This window comes from Thalassophryne amazonica, chromosome 16 (genome assembly GCF_902500255.1).
Source record: "Thalassophryne amazonica chromosome 16, fThaAma1.1, whole genome shotgun sequence".
NCBI lineage: Eukaryota > Metazoa > Chordata > Actinopteri > Batrachoidiformes > Batrachoididae > Thalassophryne > Thalassophryne amazonica.
Genome location: NC_047118.1, coordinates 55687533 through 55698821, shown reverse-complemented (window position 1 = coordinate 55698821; position 11289 = coordinate 55687533). Strand labels below are relative to the sequence as shown.

Below are 11289 nucleotides of genomic sequence, written 5' to 3'. Positions count from 1 at the left end.
TAATTATGTAAAACCAGTTGTCAAGAATTTGGGAATGATATTTGACAGCTGTTTGAGGTTTGATCAACAGATAAATTCTGTTGTCAAAGCAAGTTTTTTCAGGTTTCGTCTTTTGGCTAAAATAAAGCACTTCCTCAGTAGACGTAATCTTGAGACGGCCATTCATGCTTTCATCAGCTCCAGACTTGATTATTGTAATACACTTTATTCGGGCATTAATCAGTTATCTCTTGCACATCTCCAATTTGTGCAGAATGCTGCTGCTCATCTTTTAACAAACACTTTTAGACAGGAGCATATTATGCCCATCCTGTACTCACTCCACTGGCTTCCAGTTCATTTTAGAATTGATTTTAAGATTTTAGTGTGTGTTTAGTGTGTTTTTAAAGCTATTTACAGCCTTGCAACTCCCTACTTGTCTGAAATTTTAACTTTGCGCACTTACAGTAGGACATTATGGGCATCTGGCCAGCTTTACTTAGATGTTCCGAGGTCAAGATACAAACGCTGGGGTGATCATGCTTTTGCGGTAGCTGGCCCCAGACTGTGCAACAAGCTACCTCTTGAATTATGTAGTATTCCTGACCTAGCACTTTTTAATGTTAAGTGCTTTGGACACCAGTTGGTGCTGTAAAGCCCTTTATGAATAAATGTTGATTGATTGATTGATTTCCCCCCAGATAAATATGTTCTCTTAATTAAAATGAGCTGTAATTTTGCAACAAGTTACAAAAATGAACCAACATTATAATGTTTGGATTTTGGTTGAAACTAAATTTTCTCAGTTTTATGGATTTTGTGGATTTAAGGACATCTGTGGTTTGATTTCTTTGTATGCGTGGATTAACTGGGTTGTTACCGACATCTGGTAAAAATTCCATATCAATAGCACCTTTAGAAATATATTTACTGAGAAAAAATGGTGACGTGTTCAATACTTATTTTACCCCTATAGCTGGTTAATATAAGTCACCAGGTGTCTTTATGGAAATGTAAAATGGAGGGAGTGAAAAGATGTCAGGTCTGGTCGCATGCACTGATGCTACATGTTGCTACATCAAAACGCCACAGAATTGCCTTTGGACCTAGATGGCAACCACCCAGGCAAACATCCAGACCATCTTAATTGCCCAAACAAACCCTCTATCTGCTGCAGCCAGGTGAAATGTCCCCTTGGCCTCCTCCAGCTGATGTGCTCTTCAGCATGAAGGCAACTGTGTTTTGGATCATGTCCAGAAAAATACGGCATATGGACAAAATGTCATAGCTGGCGTTTGCTCACGATGCAAGTGATAACCATAGATTGCATATATACTGAACAAACCCTGCATGATGACACCCATTGGTTGTCTTTTGAGGCCCAGAAGAGCCAATGTAGAGCCTATATTTGAATGTCTCCATGTTGGCAGCGTTGGCAGCACTGCCTCTGCCTATGTGATGACAAACCCATAACTGGGTAAAGAGCTGGAGCATGAGTGATAGCCGTTTGCTTTGGTGTGGGCATTAAAAGTTATGAGCTGCTTATTTTCTCAGTAATTGTGCACTGGATATGGAGGCCAGCAGGAGTCGCTGTGCATGTGGTAGTCAACAGGCCTTACTCCACTGACATCCAAAGGATACTCTGCCACTCAGGCCAGAGCCTGGGTTTTAGCTGACTGGTCAAAATGTCTGTCTTGTATGCCAGAGATTGTGAGTTCATGTCCCAAGGGGAGGGACTGGAAGGAGTCAAAACAGCGCAGAGTAGCCGCTACACATTAATGGGACCTAAAAGGCCAAGTTACCCATAGCTGCCAAAAATGTTAAGGCAGTTAAATATACAATTTTTAAAAAGATGAGAATTTCACTCAGTGTGACTATTAAAGCAGGAATGTCTTAGATGATCCATTAAAACATTTCACCACACAAGCCATATTATTACAGGTTTTTTCATAAAATGCTCAAAAGGACAGACACAGCCTTCCACAACAGCTATCAGCCACATCGAGTGGCCTCTGAGCTAAAGATGCTGTGAGAGTCAAAAGCGTTTGGCTGAGTAGCTCTTATTCAAAACAACCACGCCCCTAATTATGCAAATCTTCATGGCTTAAAATGTCTTAAACTAATAAGTTGGAGATTGTCATGGAGATTGAAACTACCTATGGCAGGGATAAGAAAGGGAAAAAAGAAAAGAAAAAAAAAACTGTGAAAATTGGTGGGGGCCTGGGGGCCACTGTAGGCCCCCAGTGGGGTCCAGGGACAGTGCACACATCCTGAAGCTCACAGGTTTTGAGCATTTTAGAGGCATTTTGGGACCACTACAAAGACCTCATTTCATGAATTTCCATTCTGTTTTTTGTATGTTGGGGTATGTGGAAACCTTACTGTAATAAAAGAATCTGTCCATGTAGACCTTCTTTCAGTGGTATCTGCCTAGTGCGATAGCATATGATTATAAATGCCATAGCATTGAACAGATGTCACTGAAATTGCCAAAACTATTCTTCAAGTGTCTTTCCTTAACCTACTATTAGCTCTGAAATATACTGGAACTTCATGCAAGTATGTGTAAATCATTTTAAGAGAAAACCTGTTGTGTGGGCCGCTGAAGAGGAGGTACTGCTGGCCCACCACCACCAGATGGTGCCCTGCTTGGAGTGCGGGCTCCAAGCACGAGAGGGCGTCGGACCCGCTGGAGTGACAGCTGTCACTTATCAGCACCACTACAAAGGCCGGACTGCAACTCCACCTCCTCGCCGAGAAATCAGCTACCACTTAGGTAACCTTCTCTGCTGTAATTTTCAGTGATTAAACATTGTTCTGTGTGCAGCCGTTTCCTGTGGCTACAGTCTGAAACTGGATTGGCGGATAGTGTGAGTGCGACGTCTTCGCCTCTCACTCCTTCCAGGGAAGTGACTGTCTGTATTCCGTTGTGCAATTCACAACATTAAATTGTTACTTTTGGCTTTATCCATTGTCCGTTCATTACCGCCCCCTGTTGTGGGTCCGTGTCACTACACTTTTACAACAGGATTTCTCGGCCAGCGTTATGGATCCCGGGGGGCGTCAACCATCGCTTGAACAGCCAATGGAAGAGCGAGGTGAACAGGTGTCAGCAGGAGGCGTGTTAGGTGAGCTGCAGCAAATCTTAACCGCTTTCACTGCTCGGTTGGACTTAGTCACTGAGCAGAATGTTATTCTCAATCGGAGGATGGAGGCTCTCACCGCCCAGGTGGAAGCGCATGCTCAGGGCGCTGCTGCAGCACCTCCTCCTGCTGACCAGAGGCCTGAAACAGACATTCCGCTGGTCGTTCAACGACCCCCCCCCCCACCACCATCCCCTGAAGCTTACATAAGCCCTCCGGAGCTGTACGGAGGCTGTGTCGAGACGTGCGCGGACTTCTTAATGCAGTGCTCGCTCATCTTTTCACAGCGCCCCGTCATGTACGAGTCAGACGCCAGCCGGGTGGCTTATGTAATAAATTTGCTTCGAGGAGAGGCACACGCCTGGGCTACGGCGCTCTGGGAGCAGAATTCACGGCTCCTAACGACATATACTGGGTTTGTGAGGGAGTTCAGACAGGTGTTTGACCACCCTCATAGAGGCGAGACCGCTTCAAGCGTGCTGCTGTCGATAAGACAGGGGTGCCAGAGCGCAGCTAAGTATGCAGTCAACTTCCGCATCGCGGCAGCGCAAGCCGGCTGGAATGCTGTTGTGCTCCACGCCGCCTTTGTAAACGGACTGTCTCTGGTCCTTAAGGAGCACCTGGTGGCGAAGGACGAGCCGCGGGATTTAGACGGGCTTATCGACCTGGTTATACGGTTAGACAACCGATTAACAGAACACCGACCAGAGCGAGACGAAGGGCGTGGTCAGGCACAAGCCGTCCCTCTTCCTCCCGGGATCCGAAAGGGAGCCGTCTTCCCCATGCTCCACAGCCAGGGTACTCCACGTGACGACAGCTCCCCCTGCTGCCGTTGTTAGGGAAATGAGCAGGACCAAAATAAGATCAGATCAGAGAAAAAGGAGGCTGGTCCGTGGGGAGTGTTTTCTCTGCAGCTCAACCGAGCACACGCAGAAAAACTGCCCCAAACGGTCAAAACAGCAGCACACGTCCTTAGAGACTGGGCTCAGGGTGGGTCATAATACTCACACGGGGAAACCCCGACGATCTGCATGCATCCCAGTTACGATCCTGAGTGGGGATCTAACCCTTCACGCCCCAGCACTGGTGGACACGGGGTCAGAGGGGAATCTGCTGGATAGCAGATGGGCAAAGGAGGTTGGGCTCCCTCTAGTGGCCTTACCGTCACCATTGTCGGTACGGGCACTAGATGGCACCCTTCTTCCACTAATCACACATCAGACACAGCCAGTGACAATGGTTGTGTCTGGAAATCACAGGGAGGAGATTGTGTTTTATGTAACACCTTCTACCTCCCGAGTGATTTTGGGTTTTCCATGGGTGTTACAGCACAATCCCCGGATTGACTGGCCGTCTGGGGTTGTGACGCAGTGGAGCGAAACCTGCCACCGGGAGTGTTTAAGATCCTCGGTTCCACCAGGTGTGATGGCTAAGGAGGAGGTTTTAGTCCCCCCCAATCTGGCGGTGGTGCCAGCCGAGTACCATGACCTTGCTGACGTCTTCAGCAAGGATCTGGCACTGACGCTGCCCCCGCACCGTCCGTACGATTGTGCCATTGATTTGATACCGGGCGTTGAGTACCCGTCCAGCAGGCTGTAAACCTCTCACGTCTGGAACACGAATCAATGGAGACCTACATACGGGACTCGTTAGCTGCCGGGTTGATCCAGAACTCCACCTCCCCGATGGGTGCTGGTTTCTTTTTTGTGGGCAAGAAGGACGGCAGACTCCGTCCATGCATTGATTACAGAGGGCTGAACGAGATCACGGTTCGCAACCGATACCCATTACCTCTGTTGGATTCAGGTTCATGCCCTTGCATGGAGCCCAAATTTTCACAAAATTGGATCTTAGGAATGCTTATCACCTGGTTCGGATCTGGGAGGGAGACGAGTGGAAGACGGCATTTAACACCCCGTTAGGTCACTTTGAGTACCTGGTCATGCCGTTCAGCCTCACCAATGCGCCCGCGACGTTCCAAGCGTTGGTTAATGACGTCTTGCGGGACTTCCTGCATCGGTTTGTCTTCGTATATCTGGACAATATACTCATCTTTTCTCCGGATCCTGAGACCCATGTCAAGCATGTACATCAGGTCCTGCAGCGGTTGTTGGAGAACCGGCTGTTTGTGAAAGGCGAGAAGTGTGAGTTCCACCGCACTTCTTTGTCCTTCCTGGGGTTCATAATCTCCTCCAACTCCGTCGCCCCTGATCCGGGCAAGGTTGCGGCGGTGAGAGATTGGCCTCAACCAACAAACCGTAGGAAACTGCAACAGTTCCTCGGTTTTGCAAATTTCTACCAGAGGTTCATCAAGGGCTACAGTCAGGTAGTTAGCCCCCTGACAGCCCTGACCTCCACAAAAGTCCCCTTCACCTGGTTGGATCGGTGCAAAGCCGCGTTTAGGGAGTTGAAACGCCGGTTCTCGACTGCACCAGTTCTGGTGCAGCCCGATCCCAATCGCCAGTTTATAGTTGAAGTGGACGCCTCTGACTCAGGGATAGGAGCCGTGCTATCCCAGAGCAGGGAGTTCAACAAGGTTCTCCATCCATGTGCCTACTTTTCCCGCAGGTTGACCCCGGCTGAAAGGAACTATGACGTCGGCAATCTGGAACTTCTTGCGGTGAAGGAGGCTCTTGAGGAGTGGAGACACCTGTTGGAGGGAGCATTGGTACCATTCACGGTTTTCACCGACCATCGGAACCTGGAGTACATCCGGACCGCCAAACGTCTGAATCCCAGGCAAGCCCGCTGGTCACTGTTCTTTGGGTGTTTTGACTTTCAGATCACATACCACCCCGGGACGAAGAACCAACAGTCTGATGCCCTGTCCCGGGTGCATGAGGAGGAAGTCAGGACCGAGCTGTCAGACCCAACAGAAAGCATCATCCCCGAGTCCACTGTCGTGGCCACCCTTACCTGGGACGTGGAGAAGACCGTCCGGGAGGCCCTGACATGGAACCCGGAACCCCGGGTTCCCGAACCCGGGGACTGGACCCACGAACAAGATGTACGTCCCACCGGAAGCCAGGGCTGCAGTCCTTGACTTCTGTCACAGTTCTAAACTCTCCTGCCACCCAGGGGTGTGAAGAACAGTGGCAGTGGTCCAGCAGCGCTTCTGGTGGGCATCTCTGGAAGCCGACGTCCGGGAGTACGTCCAGACCTGCACCACCTGCGCCAGGGGCAAAGCCGACCATCACAGGACCCAAGGCCTACTCCAGCCTCTGCTCGTGCCTCATCGCCCCTGGTCTCACATCGGCCTGGACTTTGTCACGAGCCTCCCGCCGTCCCAGGGTATGACTACCATCCTCACGATAGTGGACCGGTTCTCCAAGGCGGCCCACTTCGTGGCCCTCCCGAAGCTCCCGACGGCCCAGGAGACTGCAGACCTCCTGGTCCACCACGTCGTGCGTCTGCATGGGATTCCATCAGACATTGTCTCAGACCGTGGTCCTCAGTTCTCCTCCCAGGTCATGCGAGCAGTGTTAGGTGTTCGTTCGTGTCACCTGGAATTTGGCCGGCACCTGCTCTGAGAGGGTGCAATAGGTTCGCACAGCGCACACTTTGTCTTTCAGGTGCTTGTGCGCGCAAATAGTTGTAGCAACAGGTGTATAAGGCGTTGGAGGCAGGGATGACATTACACGGTTTGCACACGATTCCTGCATCATGCGTACTAAGTGTGCACTTCGTCCAAACTTCGCACTTTGTGTGAAGGGGCCCTTAAGCATGTTTAATTTTCACTGTTGCTGCACTTTGTGTGCTCATAAAAATGTCTGAAGGACCTAAATGACACGGTGAGATGCTGAAGAGCTTTGCTCATTCATTTCTGCGACATATAAATATTATATTAAATATTATTATATATTAAACTCGCTCATGGTACACTGAGTCCCAAACCGGAAGTGCCAAATTTTGAGTCCATAGTGAAACAGAAAATTTCAAATGTTGAACACTTCCTGGATTGACAATAGAGATCTTGTGGGATCTCACAGGAATTCAGTGGCAAGTTGACACTGACACAGGAAGTGACAAATTTTGAGCCCATAGTGAAACAGGAAAATGTCAAATGTTGATCACTTCCTGGATTGACAAGACAGGAGATCTCATGGAATCTTGTGAGAATGCAGTGGCAAGTTGAGACTGAAACAGGAAGGGCCAAATTTTGAGTCCACAGTGAAACAGGAAATGTCAAATGTGTTTAAGTTTGGAAAGTTTTTATTTTATGAATTCCCCCTAGTTTTGATCTGTTTTTTTTTTTTATTCACCTGTTCTTTGGTATATTGTTTTTGCTGTTGTATTTAATCCTCTATAAGGTTTCTGTGTAACTTTTTGTTTGTCTCATTAAATTAAAAAAAGTCAAATGTTGAACACTTCCTGGTTTGACAATAAATGAGATCTCGTGGGATCTCGTAGGAATTCAATGGCAATTTGAGACTGAAACAGGAAGTGCTAAATTTTGAGTCAACAGTGAAACAGGAAATGTCAAATGTTGAACACTTCCAAGCATGGGTGTAGCTGGGTTGCACTGGACTAACCCTAAATCTGATTGGACACCCCAGGTGCCACCCAGATGATTGACATGTCATGGCACTGCTTGTCTGGTTGAAAAGAGCCATTTTGAAATTGGTGACACATAATGACTGCTAGGTCCCTCTTGTACAGTATTTGGCGCTGTGTTCCACAAATGTTCTAATCCACTTTAGTAGAAGAAAAATCTTTGAGCCAGATTTAAATCTGAACACATTGTTGAACCACGAACTCCTAATGACACCAAAGTTATATCAGTGTATAAACGGCCATATTTTATGGCAGAAATGAGGGACAGGTTGTTAATAGCAGCATTTCTCCTTTAATTTGGGTTGTCTTATACGAGGTCTGTCAATAAAGTAACGGTCCTTTTTATTTTTTTCAAAAACTATATGGATTTCATTCACATGTTTTTACGTCAGACATGCTTGAACCCTCGTGCGCATGCGTGAGTTTTTCCACGCCTGTCGGTGACATCATTCGCCTGTGAGCACGCCTTGGGAAGGAGTGGTCCCGCCCCCTTGTCGGATTTTCATTGTCTGGAAATGGCGGAATGAAAAGGACTTTTTTTCCATCAGAATTTTTTCAGAAGCTGTCAGAGACTGGCACCTGGAAACCATTCGAAAAATTTTGCGCATAAAGACCGATTCGCTTTGGAAGCGAGACAAAGGAACACCTCTGTTTCGGCGTGTCAGAGGACAAGTTTGGACATGTCTATCTCGGCTTTCAATGCTTACCAGTCCAGTAAGTATCAGTGAAATTGTGGAGAGCTGGACATGTCCAAACTTGTCCTTTATCACTCTGAAACGGAGGTGTTCCTTTGTCTCGCTTCCAAAGCGAATCGGTCGTGATGCGCAAAGCCTCCGCGCGGCTTTCCATGACAAAATCTCTTGTTAAAAGTGAAATCTGCCGGAAAATGGCTGATGTCCAGCTCTTGTGATAACCAGAGAAAGAGCACACGACGGTCTCGTATCCACAGAGCCATCAGCTTAGAAATGGTTCGGTGGCTTGTGCTGCGTTGTTGCAGCTTGGAGCGCGGTGCGCTGAGCGTCCTTAAAGGGGTCCTTAAAGCTGTAGTAACAGACCTTATTCTCTGTGAAGCCCGTAAAATTTTCACCGAAAGCCAGATAAATTTTTCAAATGGTTTCCAGGTGCCTCTCAAACAGCTTCTGAAAAAATTCTGATGGAAAAAAGTCCTTTTCATTCCGCCATTTCCAGACAATGAAAATCCGACGAGAGGGCGGGACCACTCCTTCCCAAGGCGTGCTCACAGGTGAATGACGTCACCGACAGGTGTGGAAAAACTCATGCATGCGCACGAGGGTTCAAGCATGTCTGACGTAAAAACATATGAATGAAATCCATATAGTTTTTGAAAAAAATAAAAAGGACCGTTACTTTATTGACAGACCTCGTATATACGTGTTTCTTCAGTGATTTTAGATTATTAAAATGAGCAGGCAGCAGCTGATTCATCCTCTGTTTGCTTATTTGAGATGTAAGATGCTGTCTATGTGTTTCTCAGTTACCCTCAAAAGTATTGGAACACTTGGTATTTCACACATTTTAATTTCTTGATGCCATTTCAAATACTTTTTTTCTAAAACTATCTTCCTTAAACTCAAACTTATAGCAAATATAAAAAAAACAGCTTCCTGGTGGAGTGGTGTAGAGGACTTTCTTAAAAAAGAAGACCTGAAAGTTCAACTAATTTGGCCATTAAGCTGAACGGTCTTATAGCCATGCTAATGCGCCACAGAAGCATTTACTGAAGGACCTAAAGGAGATGGTGAGGACTTTTTCCAGGCATGAATGTGAGATGTAAATAAAGAAAATGCTTAAAATGGGGGGGGGGGGGGGGGGGGGGGGTTAAGAGGGCTGAAGCTCCCAGAAGCTGGAGGTTTTTTTTCCAGGCATGTGAGACGCCAATAGAGAAAATGCTTAAAATTGCGGGGGTTAAGAGGGCCGTAGTTGGGGCGCCTGGTGGAGCAAAGCCTCCCAGAAGCTGTAGATATTTAGCCCTGCTAATGCTCTCCAGAAGCATTTACTAAAAAAAAAGTCTGAAGGACCTAAATGACATAGTGAGATACTGAAGAGCTTCGCTCGTTCATGTTCGCGACATATACATACACATTATTTGCATGTAAAATGTATGCTTACAAATTATTGTGTTGTGAAAGTGACGTGACACGGACCCACAACAGGGGGCGTTAATGAACGGACAATGGATAAGCCAAAAGTAACAATTTAATGTTGTGAATCGCACAACAACGTACAGACAATAACAATATGGTGGACTGTCAATCATACACCAGGTGACGTGTGGGCAGGCTCGACGATAGAAGACGCCTGGCGAGAGAAGAGCTGGATCCCCACACAGCTTCCACCACCAACGGAGCTGAAGAACACTGGAGCCGCCAAGCCCTGCGCCCCAGGTGGTCGCTGTCTTCAGCAGTCAGACCCGGTACTGCTGGCAGAAAACAGAGACGGTCCAGATGAGTGTGAGTTCGCACACTCAGTAATCCCACAGTCTGTATGCAGTAAGGAGGGAGAACCTCCACCTCCAATCACACACTCGTACAGCTCCTGGTTTAACCACTTATCTGGGTTGGGATGTGAGGCGAAGCCGTCGCTGTCACACCAAACGCCAATTCCTCAGATAAGGCAACACTCCAGGAAAACGGCTGTAACAGAAGTTCAGATTAAACACACAAAGTGTCTGTCAGCAGAGAAATTACCTGAATGGTAGCTGATTTCTCGGCGGGGAGGTGGAGTTGCAGTCCGGCCTTTATGGTGGTGGTGATGAGAAGTGAATGAGTGACAGCTGGTATGGATGATGAGTGACAGCTGTCACTCCTGGTTGCTCCGACGCCCTCTCGTGCTTGAAGCCCGCACTTCAAGCAGGGCACCATCTTGTGGTGGTGGGCCAGCAGTACCTCCTCTTCAGCGGCCCACACAACATATTGCCCCATAATAAATTCCTAAATCACACCATGTGAGTTTGCACCCCAGCTACTTATGTGAATCACCAGGAAAACCCCACAGGCACATACAGCATAGTAACATTAAAAAGCACACATCCTGTGCACCAGCTGTACCACAGGCTATGAAATTCATCAAAATTAAAAATAAAAATAAAATTGATGCCCCCAATTTTTCTCAACGGATTTACGCTGATCTCAGAAATGGCCCACAAATCCAGAAAAAATTAAAATCCACAGATCCACAGAAAATTCTCACCCCTGTATGGACACCAAACCGGTTTTTGTACCAGGCTGTAATCATATTTATTTCTGACCTGAAGTTGATTGAACATTTTGACATGGACTAGGATGGGAACCTGCTTGCTTTTGGAGCCAGCCTCGTGTGGTCAGTCAAAGACCTGCAACTTTTTCTCCTTCCAGGTGTGCATCATCTGAGACCATCGAAACTTACCGCTCCCTAAGTAATAGACCACTTGACACAAAGTCATTCAAGCAGTATATCCAAGGACCATCTAAAAAGAAGCAGAACAAAAGACATCTAGTCTGCCTTTGGACTCACAACCATACACATGACTAAAAAATAATTAAAGGAACACTTTCAAATCAGAGCATAGCATCAAGTCAGTTCAACTTCTGGGATATTGATCTGATCAGTTTCA

At 47.2% G+C, this 11289-nt stretch overlaps 1 long non-coding RNA gene across 1 annotated transcript; it reads right to left on the bottom strand.

Moving 5' to 3' along the window:
• Positions 1–1857: 1857 nt before the first annotated feature.
• Positions 1858–8940, bottom strand: LOC117527300. The gene is made up of 3 exons (XR_004565491.1): positions 8929–8940; positions 6774–6778; positions 1858–1989 (listed from the first exon to the last, which is right to left on the bottom strand). It is a non-coding gene; the product is annotated as an uncharacterized LOC117527300 (long non-coding RNA).
• Between the last annotated feature and the right edge of the window lie 2349 nt (positions 8941–11289).